This window comes from Ixodes scapularis, unplaced genomic scaffold (assembly GCF_016920785.2).
Source record: "Ixodes scapularis isolate PalLabHiFi unplaced genomic scaffold, ASM1692078v2 PGA_scaffold9__187_contigs__length_104089568, whole genome shotgun sequence".
Classification (NCBI taxonomy): Eukaryota; Metazoa; Arthropoda; class Arachnida; order Ixodida; family Ixodidae; genus Ixodes; species Ixodes scapularis.
In genome coordinates this window covers 23,339,248-23,356,150 of record NW_024609884.1, presented here as the reverse complement: position 1 = coordinate 23,356,150, position 16,903 = coordinate 23,339,248, and positions in this window count along the sequence as shown.

The window sequence follows — 16,903 nt, the reverse complement described above, 5'->3', positions numbered from 1 at the left end:
ATTAAAAGGTCCTTCCTTTGCCTGTTGTACAAGCGATTTCGGACAATTTAAGACTTTTTCAGAAGCATGCAGCCCTCGCCATACCGACCGCGTGGGTAACACACACTTCATAACTTGCCAGGAAAGGCTTTAATGCCTCAGACACTTCCTCCTCTTCGCTCATTTTTGTCTCCAGCTACGCTTCAATATCCAGTTTGGCCTTTGACAAAAGACGATGCAATTGGAAACGCTTTTCCGTTGCACTTAGCCTCCTGACATTGAAAGTGCCTATGTTGAGTGGCTCTAGCATACTGTGAGTCATTATATGGTGCGTTATGCTGCAAGAAATCACTTAATAGTGACCACTCGCGTGTGTTTTATTCCCCCTTGGACGCCTTCCTTTCATTCCGGATTGTGCACACAGCACCTCGGCGTGAAACGCAACACAGGAAAGCGAAAAGTCAAACACAGTTCTAGTGAGTTCCTCCGGGGTCCACCTGTCCCTGGTGTTCTGGTGGGAGGCGAGGCGTCTGGACGTAATGTCCTCGCCTGGTGACCTCTTTGAAATGGTCGTTGCTGCGTCGGGCAACTCTCCTTGAGGCCCGGCGTGTCGTCATTACCCCGCTTGGTAGATTGGCTCGCGGAATTCATGTCTTTGCCGTCGCCCTGGTTAGGGCCCTTCTGGTGCTTGTCTTCCTCGTTCTTTGCGCCAGCCGGTCACACTACCGCCTCGTCGGACGCCTTGGTTATAAAGGAGGGCTCAGGAACAGGCTCCTCAAGCGGTCCCTTCTCGCTGTAGCTGGTCGTCGCTGTCGCAGGGGCAACGTCACCCTCTTTAGTCGCCGTTGGAATGGTGCCATCAGTGGCGCGTTTCGCCTCGTCAGCGTCCATGTCGAAGATGGTCGCTCTTTCCAATGCAACCGGTTCGACCGCTCTCGCCTACGTTTTCACGCAGTGGTTTGCCTGATGCCCGAAGCGGCGGCATTCGGTACTCTTGGTGCACTTGGGAACGCGGTACTCTCGTCGTATGTGTCCGGTGCGACGCCATCGCAAGCATAGCGGGGCGCGGCCAGTAATGACGAGGAGGGCGTTGCCGCCGAAGAGGCGCAGCTGATGTGGCATAACCTCAACACTCGCGCCTTCCTTGAGCTTCATTCGGATGACTCTGGTTGTAGATTCAATGCCTGCAAAACCCTCAGCTTGCCAGGTCTCCATATCGTTTACCTTGCCGTAGAACTCCAGTGCTCGGCGTACTGCGTCATCAGAGACGTGGTATGGCACACAGTGGAGCCTGAGGCGCACATCGTTGTCGTCGGAGTCCACAATAATGCATCGCAGGCCTTTCACCTTGAACTCGCAGCAATCCAGCAGTCACCGCTTTCCCTCGACGGTCTTGAGCGTCGCAAGCCATTCATTGTTCATTTGAAATGACCCTAAACTCGCCACCTCCTTCGTGTCAATTACAGCAGTTCGTCCTTGTAATCGCTGATGCGATACGGTCGTCCTTTTAGGTCACAGCGCAAAATAACAGAATTTAAAGCAGCAATTCCTGCGGGTATTGGCGGGAAAATAAGCTGATACTCGTCATTTGATGAAGAAGACAAAAACACCAAGTCCGGCAGGACCCTTGTAAAGAGGAGTTCATGATCATGCGACGGAAAGGTGCAAGCACCGGAAGCTGACACACGCCACGGGGGCTCCACGGTTCTGGCCGACTAAAGGTGTGCTTAGTGCGTGCGTCATTGCATACGTCACGTCGCAGCCAAACATCAATCGAAAACATTTTACCATCAGTCGATAATGCTTTCTCCTTCCCACACGTAAGAAGTCTTAAGTGTCTCTGCAGAAGTTTTTTTTTTTTTTTGTGCTACTGATTCTAAACTATTTTTTTTCTTAAATCGTAATAGAGTAGCCGACTACATTCTATAGTGGCCAACATCTCCATTTATTTTATTTTATCAGATATTAAAGAAGAAGAAGAGGAAGAAAAATGCGCGTGCATTGTATTAATGAACCGCGAAAGGGGCAATGCAAAGGGTCGAAGAAAATAAAATGCTGCTCGAAGGGCGTGCCCATCAGTGTCAAACAGGAGCGTTCAGTGACGACATTGGCATAGAGCCAACGTTATTACCAACGTCTAGTGAGACATTGGCATAAAGCCAACGTCGGATAATGACGATATAAAATTCTAGACGTAGGACTGGTTGAATAGGTGCACGTGACTTCCTCTGATACTTTCAAGCGCGTGATTCTTTGCTTGGAACCACAATTACTGTAATCCTGAACTGCCCACAGAAGAATGTGCAAGCGCGCACCCTGTAGTACATGGCCGCGGCCGCAGCGTTTCGTCCCGCTATGAGTTTGCGGCGTTGCACAAAGATTGTTTTGTCTTCTAGGGTATCCGCATATCAATCGAAGGCGCGCAAGGCGCGGCGGCCTTAAAGGCGGCCTCAGAGCCGTGTATTGGGACAGTTTGGCCATTCATTGGTATGAATAGGCGAGCATCTCGTGGCCAACCAGAGGCCACGAAACAGCCCCTGGTGGCGGCCGTGAGCTCTAAGAACGCGACTCGACTTAGTTAAGCCGTTTTACTGTCGCTAGAGTAAAAAGGTATAACTCTTGGTTACTGAAAACTCGGCGCATGTGAGGATTTCCTCACGTCCAGATTCAACGGTAGAGTCAACGAACGTGTGCTCCAACCTAAAGCAAACTGCGTATTTGCGTTCATTGCTGCTGATTTGCTATTGACGAAATTGTCACCAAGACGCCGAGATTAAACGTTTCTATGTCACACTTTAAATGTCGTTTCCAGTATTGTGACGTCGCGGTCTGCTGATCGGTGTCGCACCTTTAGTTTACGCTCTAGCCGCGGGGGGAATATTCGGCGCTGACGGCGGCCTTTGCTCCGCCCATTGGCCAAACACTCCTAATATACGGCTCTGGGAGGCCTTATCTGTTCCTGACCTGCTCTCCTCGCGGGCCTCGCGAGATCTTGTCAGTAGGTGATCGCGTGACAGATTCGTCACTAGAGGCGACGGCCGCTAGGGGCGGGGGCTATTAATGGGTGGTCCGAGAATGCGCCATATTTCGATGGTGACACAAGAGCAGTCGGGGCTAAAAGACGCCCTTGCGGTTTCGTGCCTGGGAAACGTGCTCTTTCGATCCAAGCAAACATGAGAGCAAGGCACCCTGCTACGTGCTACTGCTACTACAGGTTGCTGGCACCACGCTACTGTAGGTGTCCATTAGCAACAGATATCACCAGCCGCGTGCCGTGCGGACTGTGCCCTAGACAGGCTGTGAACCGTGTTTCGGTGGCAGCAAAGACTTTACCGAGCGCCGCCAATGGCAAATCCAGGTACTTAATCGGCGACAGCGTCTTCTATGAGGAGTCATTGCGTGGGCATGTCAGGATTACAGCAGGTCGTGCTTGAAACACCCGTAAATCAGTGTGGCGTTCACATTTTTATAACTTGATGTTCATTTCAACAATTAGGGAGATGGCGCCTGGTTGCTTCACCCTCTTGTCGTTTCGGTCTTCTATTGGTTTAGACCATGGACGTCGCCAACAATAGACAATGTGTTCAATATTTGGAACTTCTTTCACCTATTATGTTTAAAATAAATCAAATGTTTTCTTTATTTTATTTTAATATGTCCCACTCATGAGTCCTAGAGTCCCACTCATGAGTCCTAGTGAACGTTATGCAAATTAACAAGAAATGGCAGAAACGTTTTGCAGGGCCCCCTTAAGGGCTGAAACTGAATGCGTGCGCTTGGCTGTGTTGCCTCGGATATTTGTGTCGGAGAGATATAGAAGGTTCTTTTATGGAAGAAGCAAAGTCACCGCGCTACAAGAACAGAATATACACAATACAGTTTGCATCTAGTGACGCTGTTTGGTTGGCCATGTTTGTTTGTTTTTGGACCGCGCGTGTTTCGCGCAAGCGCCCGCGGTGCTGACTTCTAACCGCGTACCTTCGATTATGCGAATGTCCTAAAGAACTGTTTACGTCTTATTGTAAAGTTCACGAGATTAAAAAACGAAACAAAAGCTTTTAGTCAGTCAGAAAGGAAAAAAGAAAGCCCTTGGTCGTCACTGCTTGATTTTTCTTTATCTTTTTAGCTTTTTTCCTTAGCTCGAGCGCACATTTTCAAAGGAGCTTAATTAATGGAAATAAGCTTGCCGATGCAACACTGCCCTCGCACTGCGCGCATGACCTGGCTTGATTCTGAGCTCTTTTACTTGCATGCCGAGCGACTCAGCTATGTCAACGGATGTCAGCCTCGTTTCGCATGAGAGTCAATCAGTTTCATAAAGGCAGCGATGTTAATGAGAGCGAGTGGGTGCTTTCTGACGTTACGTTGGGAATCGTAAGCAGCTATTATGTAACAACGGCACAAGACCTTTTCATCAGTGACATGTTTGTGTCACTGATAAAACACCTCACTGACGTCACCGACATCAGTGAATTATGTTATTGTGGATACAGCACGTGCCGCTGTACACACTATAGTGTCAATCGTTCAAAAGTCGCGTGTGGATCTTGACGGCCTAAATATTCACACGAATGTTGGTAAAACCACCGACACCGGAGTTAATATAAGACTGCAGCTACACGTGATGACGAGGAAAGAATTTGTTGCATTCGAGGTTTAAATCTTGATGAAAATTTTTTCACTCCGCCATTGTTTAGGATCTCTTAGAAGTCTTTCAAAATCACTTTGTGTTATGGCGAAGGTGAAAGTATTGTGCGGCGGCTTTGGCGAAAATCCACCATACAGCTTATAAGCCTATAACTAATAGCATAATATTACTTCCCAGGCAGCTGCATGTTTTTCTGAGGTGCAACTTGGCGAAGCTACGTACTTTGGCAGGCTTGTAAGTGCACGTGCTTGACCATACGAGTAGAGACATGGCGGCGGCCGGATACCCTGCTTGCAATTGTTTATAGACAGACAAAGGTGAACTTATATATACAGCCTATAGCTTCTATATCAGCAGGATTCCGTGTTTCCGGAGTTTATGTTTTCGTCAAAGTCAAAGGATGCTTTTCCGTTTTTTTTGTGTTTTTTTTCTTCCGAAATTCGAAGTTTATAGGAGTTTATTTTTGTTGCATTCCCAATTTTCCGGACTTCGGAGTCTAATTTTGCTGATTTTTTTATTAAAACAATAATATTCTAATCTAAACGTGTTCCAAAAAAAGAAAAAGAAACGCGCTTTTAATAATTAATATTTATTCAGTGGATTTGGCGTTGGTGCCATTGCCATTGGCAATACTAATTTGTCCCACGACAAACTTTACACACAAGTGTTGCTTTAGTAAACGTCGATACCTTAAAATCAATAAACTCCTAGAGGTAGTCGCTGGGGGAAAACGGCCAAATCGTCCAAAGCCAACTGGTCGACGGCCAACTCGTCGACGGTCAATTCGTCGAATAGGCCAATTTGTAATAGGGCAATTTGTGGAAGGGCAACTAGTCGAAGCACGCGATCTGTCGAAAGGTGATTCGTCGAATAGGTTTAATGAAGGTTCGAAATAAAATTTTGTGGGGTCTTACCTTTTGGTCTAAATTTTTGTCTCTGCCTTTACTAAGCGCAGCGCCCTCGTGAGATTACAAGACAGAAAAAAAAAAGAAATCAGAAGAGGGCGAAGGCAGAAAAGCCCCTTGAGACAAGTTGAAAAATGTGTCATCCCGGGATCATCCATTTGTTAATTCTCTTTCTTACTTCTTGTAATGAGCCGCCGCAGACTGTCCCGCGAAGCGGCGTGGACGAGTGGGTCGGGTAGGTGATACACGCTCGGCGTAGTGACCGTCCCCCACTGCAGTGGCGTAGCCAGGGGTGAGGCTTATGGGGCTTCAGCCCCCCCCCCCCCCCCCCCCAAAAAAAAATAAAAAAAATCCAGCCCAGCTTATAATATACCCACGCATTTTGACCCCCTTCCTCCTCTCCGCACACTAAGTCATGGAGATCCCTGCCATCTCAGCCTCCACCCCCCAAAAAAATTCCTTTCTACGCCACTACCCCACGGCACCGTGAGAGCCGCGAAAGTGGCACGTTGCTATCTTCGACAAGAGAGGGCACATTGGATGTCAACTACCATGCGGCGATTTTAGGGATTACTATGGCGCAGTATTTGCTTTAAAAGTTCAGGAAAAAAAAAACGTGGCTTTTCAAAAGCGGCTACTAGTTAGCCTCTGCAACAAGTTTTCCTTCGACGAATTGCCCTATGACGGATCGGTCTATTCGACGAACGGGGCGTCGACGAGTTGGCTTTCGACGACTTGGCCTACACCCGTCGCTGGGAAGCTCATATTTATACCACGCTATTCCATGAACCTACACCGCTGCCGCGCGACGTGAAGTGGTAAAGAATGCAATAGAGAAGCTTCAACTGCCCCCCCCCTCCCCTTTCAACCCCTCTCCCTCTTCCCCATTTTAGGCACTCTTTATGGTTCATAGCCTTCACTGGTACAAGTGCACAATCTCTCTTTCCTCTAAGAATCACGGATAGTATGGCCCAGACTGGAAACCAAAACAGTGACTTTTGTCGTGACCCGAAAGTAGATTGACATGTACTGAATGAACCTTGACGAGATAAGCGGTAAGACCCCTTTTGACAATGTCCCGAGATTTGATAGATAACTGTATAGGCATTCCTTCAGGACCATAGACCGTGTGCTCTGATCAAACGTATTGTAATATATATCAGTGGTTTGGGCGGCATGGGATAAATCCGAAATGACAAATATTTTACCGGCGGGTGTTTATCGGAGTTTTTCGGATTCATCCAAAGTAACGGAACCCTATTAATACGTTACTACGCGCGTCATACACGACTCCGGAGGTAGCAATAAAATTCCGTGTAGTAGCATCAAATAGCTTCGTGAAACACGGCACGAGCCCAACGGAGACAGAGAACCACCGTTACCAGCAACAGCGAGACGTCTGTGCCCACCATTTGTTAACCAAACGATGTAATGCCATCGATCGTGTTTTATATCGTGCAGTAAAGCAAAACACGCCGTCTGTCAGAAACTAAATAAAACTAAACTCGAGCAGAGGGTACAATGATGTGTTCTACGAATTCCGACTACGATGAGTCATGTTCACCGATCGACGGAGTGGCTGCTCTCGAAAAGTCGATGAAGTGCTTAGAAATGTTTTTCCGTCAAAAAATAGACTTCCACGGTGCAGGTCCCTGTAAACTTCGTTTCGACTGTCCTGGTGTTTTTGCGCGCCGAGTCTTTTATGTTAAGCATGAACCAGCTCGCCAGCATAGCTGTATTTTGTGTACGCCGTATATTTATTAACGATAAGTTGTATCCAATTATACTTTCGATTAAACGCTTGGGAAGACGTACCCCTGGTTCTCGTTTGGCTGAAGAAACACGGTGTTAGTTTACATACTATTCTGAAGGGCGAATGTGTATCTAAAAAAAAGAAAAAACGATATAGACACATGCTTTGTTTTTGAGTCTTTGTTTTTTACATATTTTGCATCGTGTTAATCTACCTGAAAAATTAGTGCCAAGGTCACTTGTGTTTGTAAGCGTTCGTCATAGAAATAAATGAATCTAAAATTCTTCCTGCTTACGAATTAGTTGGCTTAAAAAATCAATGCACATGTACCATAAAAGTCACTCGGAAAGTATTAAATGATTATTGATTTACGAATACACCTTATCGTCAGTTCCCACGAAAATAAACCGGGCGACGGAGATTATATGTCTCCGCGAAATGTAAATGAGGGACGTCCCCTTCGAGTCTGGCATCCGCTTTTCGCATCTGGAATCATCAAAAGTTCACCGCGTTCGCGTTCCAATATTTCTAGAACCGAGGACCTTATTAGAAAACTCTCTAGAGCGGAAGGTCTTCTCGGAATACGGCGCCTTCTGTGCTTCCAAGTGCAGCCTCCAGTCCGCATATCACGCTTTTGATCGAGAAAAGCATCGCGTAGCACAACGACGCGAATTCGGGACGTATCCGGTTATTTTCGTTAATGACCTCCATATGCATTCGTTCTCTCTCTCTCTTTAGAACAACACAAATTCCCCTACATATGCGTGTCACGCAACGGGCACGAGGCCTTCCGTGCTCGTCGTCTTTTATCAAGGGACGCTCCAGAACAAAGAGAAGCGCAAGCAGAGCCACGGACATTTTTTTTTCTGATTGAGGGACAGACGATATTAACGAAAAAGCAGCGAGTAGGTGCGCTTCCGAGTAATTAATTATTCGTGGAATCTCCCGCGAGTCTCGTGAAGGAAGTCTCAACACTTCGTTTACTTTGCCACGTTCCTAGAGGGAAGCAAAAAAAAAATTTAATGAGGCCACGATAATTAATTGAGGCTTACGACAAAACTCTTTGAACAAGACTGCAAACTTGAGCACATGCGCGACAACGCGCACGATGCTGGAATGTCGAAAGGTTCTCGAAAAGCTCGAGCTTACTAAATAGATAGCGCCGTTGGAAAATCAAGTGGCGATGGGTTAGTGACCCATGATCCGCAGGCAGCCGATTATCTGACCCCGCACCACGCCACAAGAAAGAAGGAAGGACCCATCGCATAGCAAACAGTCGCGTGTACATTGAAAGGAGCCTGGAGTTGAGTAGGAGGAGGGTTCCGTTCACCGGCAAATCAGCAGCAGGTATTAGCGCAATCTGCTTCGTCTGATGCGCTTCATGAGCGTGAGATAGGCAACGTGTCTTGTGGCGTCGTGAACGCTGCTTTCGTTGGTCGTTAAAGCGGGCTTGCGCAAGGTAGAGCCCAGCGCTCTCAGAAATGAAGAAACCGGAGCCATAACGGGCCGCCCTAATTAAAGGACACCTGACGGTCAAGCTGTCAGCAAGGCACATGAACGACGGAGGGTAGCATGAATTACAAAGGTCACGAAGACTTCAACTCGTATTTGAAAGTTAATATTTTCGTATTTGTTTCCGTTTACACGCTATTGCTCTCTTATAAAGGGACTAACAGTAGAAACGAAGCAAAGCAAGCGCGGGTTACCTACGCCCTCAGAAGTTCCGTACTAAATAGGTTACATTCTAAATTTGAGTTACCAGCTCTTCAGGACAGCGTGAGAAAGTAGTAAAAAAGAAAACCTTCCGTCAAAGCTCCATGATCGTCTACAATAGTGTATATATAGGTGCGCAGATATTTGAATCGAAACCTTGCTGTACAGAAGTTGATGCGGTGTCGCCGTATCTCTCGTATTGGTCGCTGAAATTTCGACTGGAACGGCAGAATGAACTATTCACAATCTCTAATTTGCTCGTTTTTAATTTTTACTTAGAATTTGCGGGTTTCTCGGCAAGTTTAACGACACCCAAAACGAGCGGTTTTGATTAGCAACCGGTCTAGCCGTTGTCGTTGCACAAAACTTTCGGAGAACTTTTCGGTCCTTTGAAAGTGAGCGAAGTTAAGCGCATTATATATTTCATATTCATGTGTGGCTTTTTTTGTTGTTGTAAGCGACGTTTGTCAAAACATCACTTTCCGTTCTCGCCGCCTTCCAATTAGCAGTCGGCGAAGCATCTTATAAAGAGAAATCGGCCTTTGAGGACATCGTTTGAATGGCTTATTCGAGCGCAAGAAAAGAAGAGGTAAGTAATGGTACCTTGTAGGGGTTTTCGTTCTACGAACAAGACTCGCATTGAGGACTAAAAAAACGACTTGGGCGACGCGCTTTCGTAAGAATGACTAAATTTAAAGAGATATACGTAGACTTTTCAAGGTTGCCGAAAGATAGCAAAGCCCCCTCCTAGTCTCGGTTCTGCCGTGTGCTACAATAGTCTTATATACCTGGATGCTTTAAAGGAGAGATGAATACAGTTTCAAGATTGTCATGAAAAGTGTGTGTTTGCCTTTTTTTTCTCAGTGGGATCATTTATTTTCTATCTAAAACTTTCAGGCACATTTTCACCTGAATAAAACGCATGTGAAAAGAAAAATTAAACTTTCTATATATATTTTTTTTAGACGTGTTGAGAAACGAAGTAAAACCTCTATTGACTGTCCGTATAGAAGATAGACACAGCGAACGAGGCGACCCTTAAGACTCGCGGTGCAGAGTACGCGGGTGCACACATTTGTTGACACTGTTCGGCGACGATCGACACAGCCGCGCCCGATGACGAATTTTAGTTTCCCGTTCGACCATCTTTTACCAGGCTTACGTGAAGTGCTTGTGGAAACAAGGAAACATGCAGTTCACCGACACAAGCTGATTCCCAGTAATCAAGTGGGTAAAGCTTAAAAAAAAAAAAGCAACACAAAGGGCTTTTGAAACCGGTACAACCCAACTACCTCATATTTCCAAAGATAGGCCGATTGAATAGAAATCAGTGAACTTTTCAGATCTGGCGGTAACATACTCCACCGAGCCAATGAGCTCCTAACGACGCCGCGTAGTTGGAGCATATGACAGACGCTCATCCCTTCATTATACACACGAAAGCCTCCGGAGTTGTTGTAATTGTCGTCGGTCCGGGTTTCTTTTGCGCCTTTCCTCATGGTGCGTTTTTGATCATGCGGCATTGCCTTCGATGTTCGCCTACTTTAGCGGCTCCAACGAACCGGACAAGGCTCCATAAACGGTTAATGTTTACACAAACGGTCTGGTGTCCGGCGCAAGCACAAAGTACACGATGGACGCGGAAAACTGAGCACTCACGGTCGGCCAGAATGATACACGACGCTCTGTAGTTACACAAGTGGGTTATTGATCTTGAAGGAATTCTAGAGGCATACAAGTGTCTGATGCGAAATAATGGGGCGCTTTTATGAACCATAACGTATCTTCAATTTGTCATATCGGTTGACGGGGGTGAGTCAACGAAGACTGTGAACATTATCTGACACAGATATGGCACAGCCCAGGTAACTTGTCAATCAGGGCTGGCTCCGCTTGAACTTTAGAAAATTTCGGTTACTCTTATGTGGACTTAGATCCCTAATTTTTTGTTTGTCCCTGACAACATATATAAATACTATAGATATATAAAAATAATTACGGATGATTCAGTTTCATTAGCAACGCCTACAACATGCGAAGACTTGACGGTAGGTAATGTAAGGAAAAATTTCTCCACACAGACCAACGTAGTACATATCCACGTATACGTAAACCAGAGGGGAAAATTCTGAAGTGCTGATGTAACTATAAGAATGGCGTTAATTTTAGGTGAGCGCGCAGTGTTGCACAATGATCAGACAATCCAAGGCTGATGGTCTTGGATCCTTTTATGACAGTTTTCATGCGGTAATCTAGAAGAAAACAAAAAGGATTCTGCTTCTTCCTAGAAATGTCTTGCCACTTTAGTGGCCTGAGCGAAATTAACAAGGCTCGTTACACCACAAAACTTCGCGTAAATAACGGGACGTGCGGCGACTCATTGGCGTGAACGCGGCAGATGGGCGCTAAAACCATAATGAGATTCCGCTCGCTACTTTCGGTCGCGACTTCACTCTTGCTACAAAGGCATGTACGGTAGCTGCGATGCTCAACGTCGCCGTCGCAGAATCGAACCAAATAAATCGAACATAACTATGATCGACATCTCCTTTTATCGACTGTTTTCACCGAGCCTACTTACCACAAACAACCTTGAAACGTAAACGTCTTTTGAGGTCTGCACTTACTTCTTATCGAAATTACCAGGCAACGTTTGGTCTACGGCGTGCCGTCGTTCGAATGACCAGACGGCAACAAACAGACTTGAAAGAGCTGACGTCAGTTCGAACGATCAGGCGGCCGTTTGAACTTGAAGACACACAAACGTAGTCCGCGGGTTTTCCGGACAACTTGGCGGTTTTCCCGCGTTCATGTTGGGGCAAAAATAAATCTGACGACCACAAGTATCAGCAAAGATTTTTTTTTTTTCATTGCATTTTTTTTTTTGGTGTTTGCGCTAGCACCGGGGAGCAGGACCGCGGGCGCAAAGATGCGCTCCGATAAGAAACCGAAATCTAGAAACGCTTCCAAATTGAGCGTTCTTACAGAACGCCGTAAAATGCTGCTCGGGCGTTATATCCTTCTAAAAAGAGTTGATTTAGTAGTTTTCGATGATGCTCAGCAAGTTTCTAATTTGAACTATAGGTTCATTTGCACTAATTAAAATGTTAATTAACAAATTTTAGCTAATTAGCCGACTGATAGTTGCGACTATCTCCCTATACTATATTCCCCTGGCCGTATATTTCACCTGCACAAACCGCATAAGTGTAGCTTTCGCGGCTTTTTTTAAACAAATCTTAAAGAAAAAAAATAACCTATCAATATCTCTCTCTCTCTCTCTCTCTCTCTCTCTATATATATATATATATATATATATATATATATATATATAAAGTACAAATATACAAGTTACGCGCATAACTGTAAGGATCAGCACTGAATGAACAAGGAACATAGGCAAACAACTTGGTTTAACTTTATACAAAGAAAAAAACTGATCCCTATGACTTTGGTTACAATGCAGGAGGAGTTTTGTTTTATTGTGAGGCAATATCACTCACCACCAGCACTCTTCTGCAACTTGTTTTAGATAGAGGGAACGATTGTGTATAATTCATGTCCGACCCGTTGTTTATTAAGTTAAATATTTGATATTGTGGACTTGGCCTTCCGTAATTAGTTCTGATATAGGGTGTTTTTTTGTTAAAATGACGCAGCTGGTACGAGGATGTTTCCATTTCGCTGTAAATGACGCATAACTTACTATTGTAGTGAACTGAATTAATTTGTAATAGTACATTTTGTTTGCCTTTAAAATATTGTAACTATTAGGGCCTGTTCACACATACAGCGGAGCGCTAAGGTAGCGCTACGTGAAAGCTCGAACGAACGCTCATGTGGCGCTTCCCAGCGCGTGACTTCGTTCTAATATAGCGCGTCATTAGCGCTTTAGTAGCGCCTTGTTAGCGCTCCAGTAGCACCTTGTTAGCGCTTCAGCAGCGCTTCTTGTACCGCGGTGCTGCGGATTAGCGCGTTCACTTCGGTTTTGGTTCCTGTGGTTGGGAGTGCATCAGCAGCACCATGGCGGACATGTGGGATGCTGAAATAGCAATGCGAAAAATGCTCTTACATACGCGATTAGTGCATATGTGTGTGGACGGCTTAGCACCCAGAAGGAGCCTTCTGGGTGTGAAAAATCTTTCGCAACCGAGATACCGACGGGTACCCGGCGAACCTTGTTCCCAGGCTGAGGGACCGAGACACAGAGCTCTTTCGAAGGCGATTATTTTTAACTGCGTGTCTTTGAAACCAGGGTCGCGCATATCGAATAGAAAGTGGTGAGGTCGAACCCAATCAATTATTCGCTCAGAGTCCATGACTCTGGATCGCCTGCCCGACCCTTTGCTTGGAGAGTGGCTCTTTTACTTCCTCTTCTTTCAATGCCAAAGGAAAAACAACAACGAAGGAATCGCCGTGCACGCGCTGTTCCACAGCAGCAAGCACGGCACAAAGAGCGTGAGAGCGCTAACAAAGCGCTTCTGTTAGCGCTTCTAAAGTGCTAACAGAGCGTAACTGAAGCGCTTACCGAGCGCTACATCACGCGCTAGGAAGCGCAACAGCACTAACTTAGCGCTCCGCTGTATGAGTGAACCGGCCTTTAACAAGCGGTTGAATACGTAGTTATTTTATGTTACTTCTGTAATATTTTCGAGTACGCGTAAATCCTTTTTTTTTTTTGTATGATTGGTAATTTATTGCAATCGGATATTGTTGTTGTGCCCCAAATAAGAATTCCATAGAGATTTTAGAACAAAATAGAGAGTTATATGGCGTTTGATTTAGCCAGCTAGGCACAAGGCTTGATATTCTATAAATACAACCAACAACTCGCGAAAATTCAGATGCGAATTTACCCAATCTATCTACGTATTTATTCCATTCTGAATTTTGATTAAAGAAGACACCAAGAATGTTTGGTTGGTCACCTGTTCTATTAATTCACCTTCAAACGTATTCCTAAGAGCGTTGTACGACGTTTTTCTCCTGGCTTAAAAATCATGTTCTTGGTTTTATTTGTGTTTAATTGTAGTTTTTTGGACCTCAGACATCTTAAAAGCATTACAAGATACTTAGTTGGTTTTTGTTATAAACATTCTATTGCCTCTTCGATAAAAAATTATGTGAGTATAATCCGCATACATTATTAATTCTGGGGAACGAGGTATACTCGCGATATCATTAACGTAATATCCCAAGAGATGCGCCACCCCCGAAAGATGACCCACCCCTATTTTTGGCGGAATGTGCTTTTTTTTTTTTTCAGGACCATTTAAAGGTAGTTCACTTCTAATGATTGTAGGGCCCTGGCCAATGGTGATCTGACCGAAAACAGTGTTACTTACCCCGGCGGGAGATAAGCACATTTGCTGACTCGGAATAACTTTGGTTCATTGCCCCTCCCTACGATCACAAGTTTGGAGAGTCCTAGAACTAGCATTTTTTCAACTTTTTTGTTTTATGGCACACCGAAAGTTAGGCTAACCCTCATTTTCAACCGATTTGCTTTTGATTTTATGTGGGCTATTACGGTAATATAAATTAAAGAAAGCAGGGGTCCTAAAATAAAACCCCATGACGCATTTTTAACTTATCAGATGCTTGTGTATCAATTATAACGTGTTACAGGCGATTGGCTAAATAACTTTTCAAGAGCGTAACCGCTGCACCGTGGATACATTGCTCTAGGTCTTTTTAGGAAAATAGTGGCTAAACAGTGTCAAAAGTTTTTTTTTTTTTTTTAAGTCCAGGAATAGACCGAGTGTAATTAACTTATTTTCTACATTTGCAAGAAGATTTTCTTTAATATCCAGTAGAACATATTCTGTAGACTTTTATTTCTGAAACCCATACTGCGTTGTTGTTATTACCTTCTGCTTCGTAAAAACAACTTTCCAGACGGTTTCTGATTACGGCTTTGAGTATTTTAGTAAAAACGGGCAAAACAGCAATTGGTCTATAATTTTCAAGGTTTTTTTTTACTACCACCTGTGTGTATTGGAGTAATCTTAGCCAACTTTAAGTCGTTAGGAAAAATACCACATCGCAGCATGTTCTTTGCAATACGTGATAAGATAAGACTAATGGTTCCGGGTGTCCACTTAAATAAGTCAGGCTTTGAGCTCGTCGTCCCCCATCGCAACGTCTATTTTTATTTTATTAATGAGTGTTTTTGTTTCATGCGCCGTTGTTGGAAACAGCATTATGGAATTTGTTATCGTTGGCGCTGTCATATCACAGTCTGTATCGCTTTCTGATTTCGTAGTTCTGCTGGCATTTATCAAATGCTGCTTAATTGCATTGGCCATTTTGACTCCATTCACATCCCGTTGATTAAGATTTCTTTTGCTCCACTGTATTTTTGCTTATAGTTTGGAATACTGTTAGAGGCTTCCCTGATTTTCTTTCTGGTCATCATAGACTGACGTGAATTTAATTTGGTAATACTGGCGCTTAGCTTTTTTTTTAAATCAGAGTTTTATTTATTCCCTCTTTTTAACTCGTTCAGAAGGTTGGGATCGCGTGTTTGCAAGAAAGCGTAACACATGTTCTTTTTTATTTTTTTGTTTCCTTTACGAAGTTTGCAGTAACCCAAAGATTCCTAGCCTTTTTTTTTTCAGCCTTAAAGGAAAGATTGCACCAGAGATAACTTAAAACTTATTAAGAAAAGCATTGAAAGCATGATCTGGGTCTTCTTGTGTATACACTTCATCCCAAATTGTTTCCTCAAGAAGGCGAGTAAACGTATTAAAAGTTTTATCGTTTATAGTTACAAAGAAGAATGTAACGGCTTGTTTTGTGTTTTACTTAAATAAGACGGGCATAGACAAAATGCAAAGACACTTAAGACTGCAAATGTGTCGGAATGCGAAAGCATTCGTATACGTAGCGTATTCCTACAAGCTGCGCGCCGAACTGAGCTCGGCCGTGCGACCTCTCCGGAGTCTGCCCTGGCGTGCTCTGCTGGCTCTGCGGCCGGCCGCTCCCTCTTACCGGTGGCCGGGCCGCTGCACCATGGAGAGGGCTTCTCTACAGGGTGCGTTCCCTGAAACTACGCCGCGCTCTAGCCAATGGGATTGTTGCTACAGACTACAGGCTTCGCTCCATGGGACAAGGGAATTTAGGTGCCGTTTGGCGTGGCTTCAAAAGCTGATAACGCCGGTTCGCTCCATGTGACAGTTAATGCTTTGGCATTAAGATGGGAAGATGATGCTTTCGTATTAAGATGGGAAGATGATCCCTGATGTCCTCCGTGAAAGCACCAGATATAGCATTATTTGTTGTTACATTTGTGATGCAAATATCAATTGAAGGGGCACTATCTGGAGTCACTCCTGTGGGCAGCGTTATTGTGTTGGTACAGGCATGTTGGCTGAAAATGGCCTGTAAGTCTTTGGCGTGTCCATCGTAGGTAATTGAAGTAATGTTAATGTCTACAAGAATAAAAAATTGTAGTAGACATGTACCCAGAACACCTAACAAGTTATCAAATACTTCCAAGAATTCAGAAACATTCCCAGACGGTGGCCTACATATGGCTACAATACTCACATATTCCACTTTGGCGACAAGACACTCAATATTATTGTTAATCGATTTAAGTCTTCCAAAATATCGTACCTTAAATTGTTCCTAAAATACATGGTTGATCCACCTCCAGCTTGTATTGCTCTGCAGAAACTTTCACATTTGTAATTTTCAAAATTGGGCGGAGGCTCGTTTCCAATGAACCAAGTTTCCGTAAATAGCATCACGTCAGAATTAAAGGAAACTGGTTAGAGAAATCGATCAATCTTGTCTTGTTTATTTCTAATACTTCGGGTTTTCAAGTGCAGAACAGAAAACTGCGACTGGTAATTTTTGTACATGTCATTGAAAGATAAGCAGTCGTAATATTTGCATTGC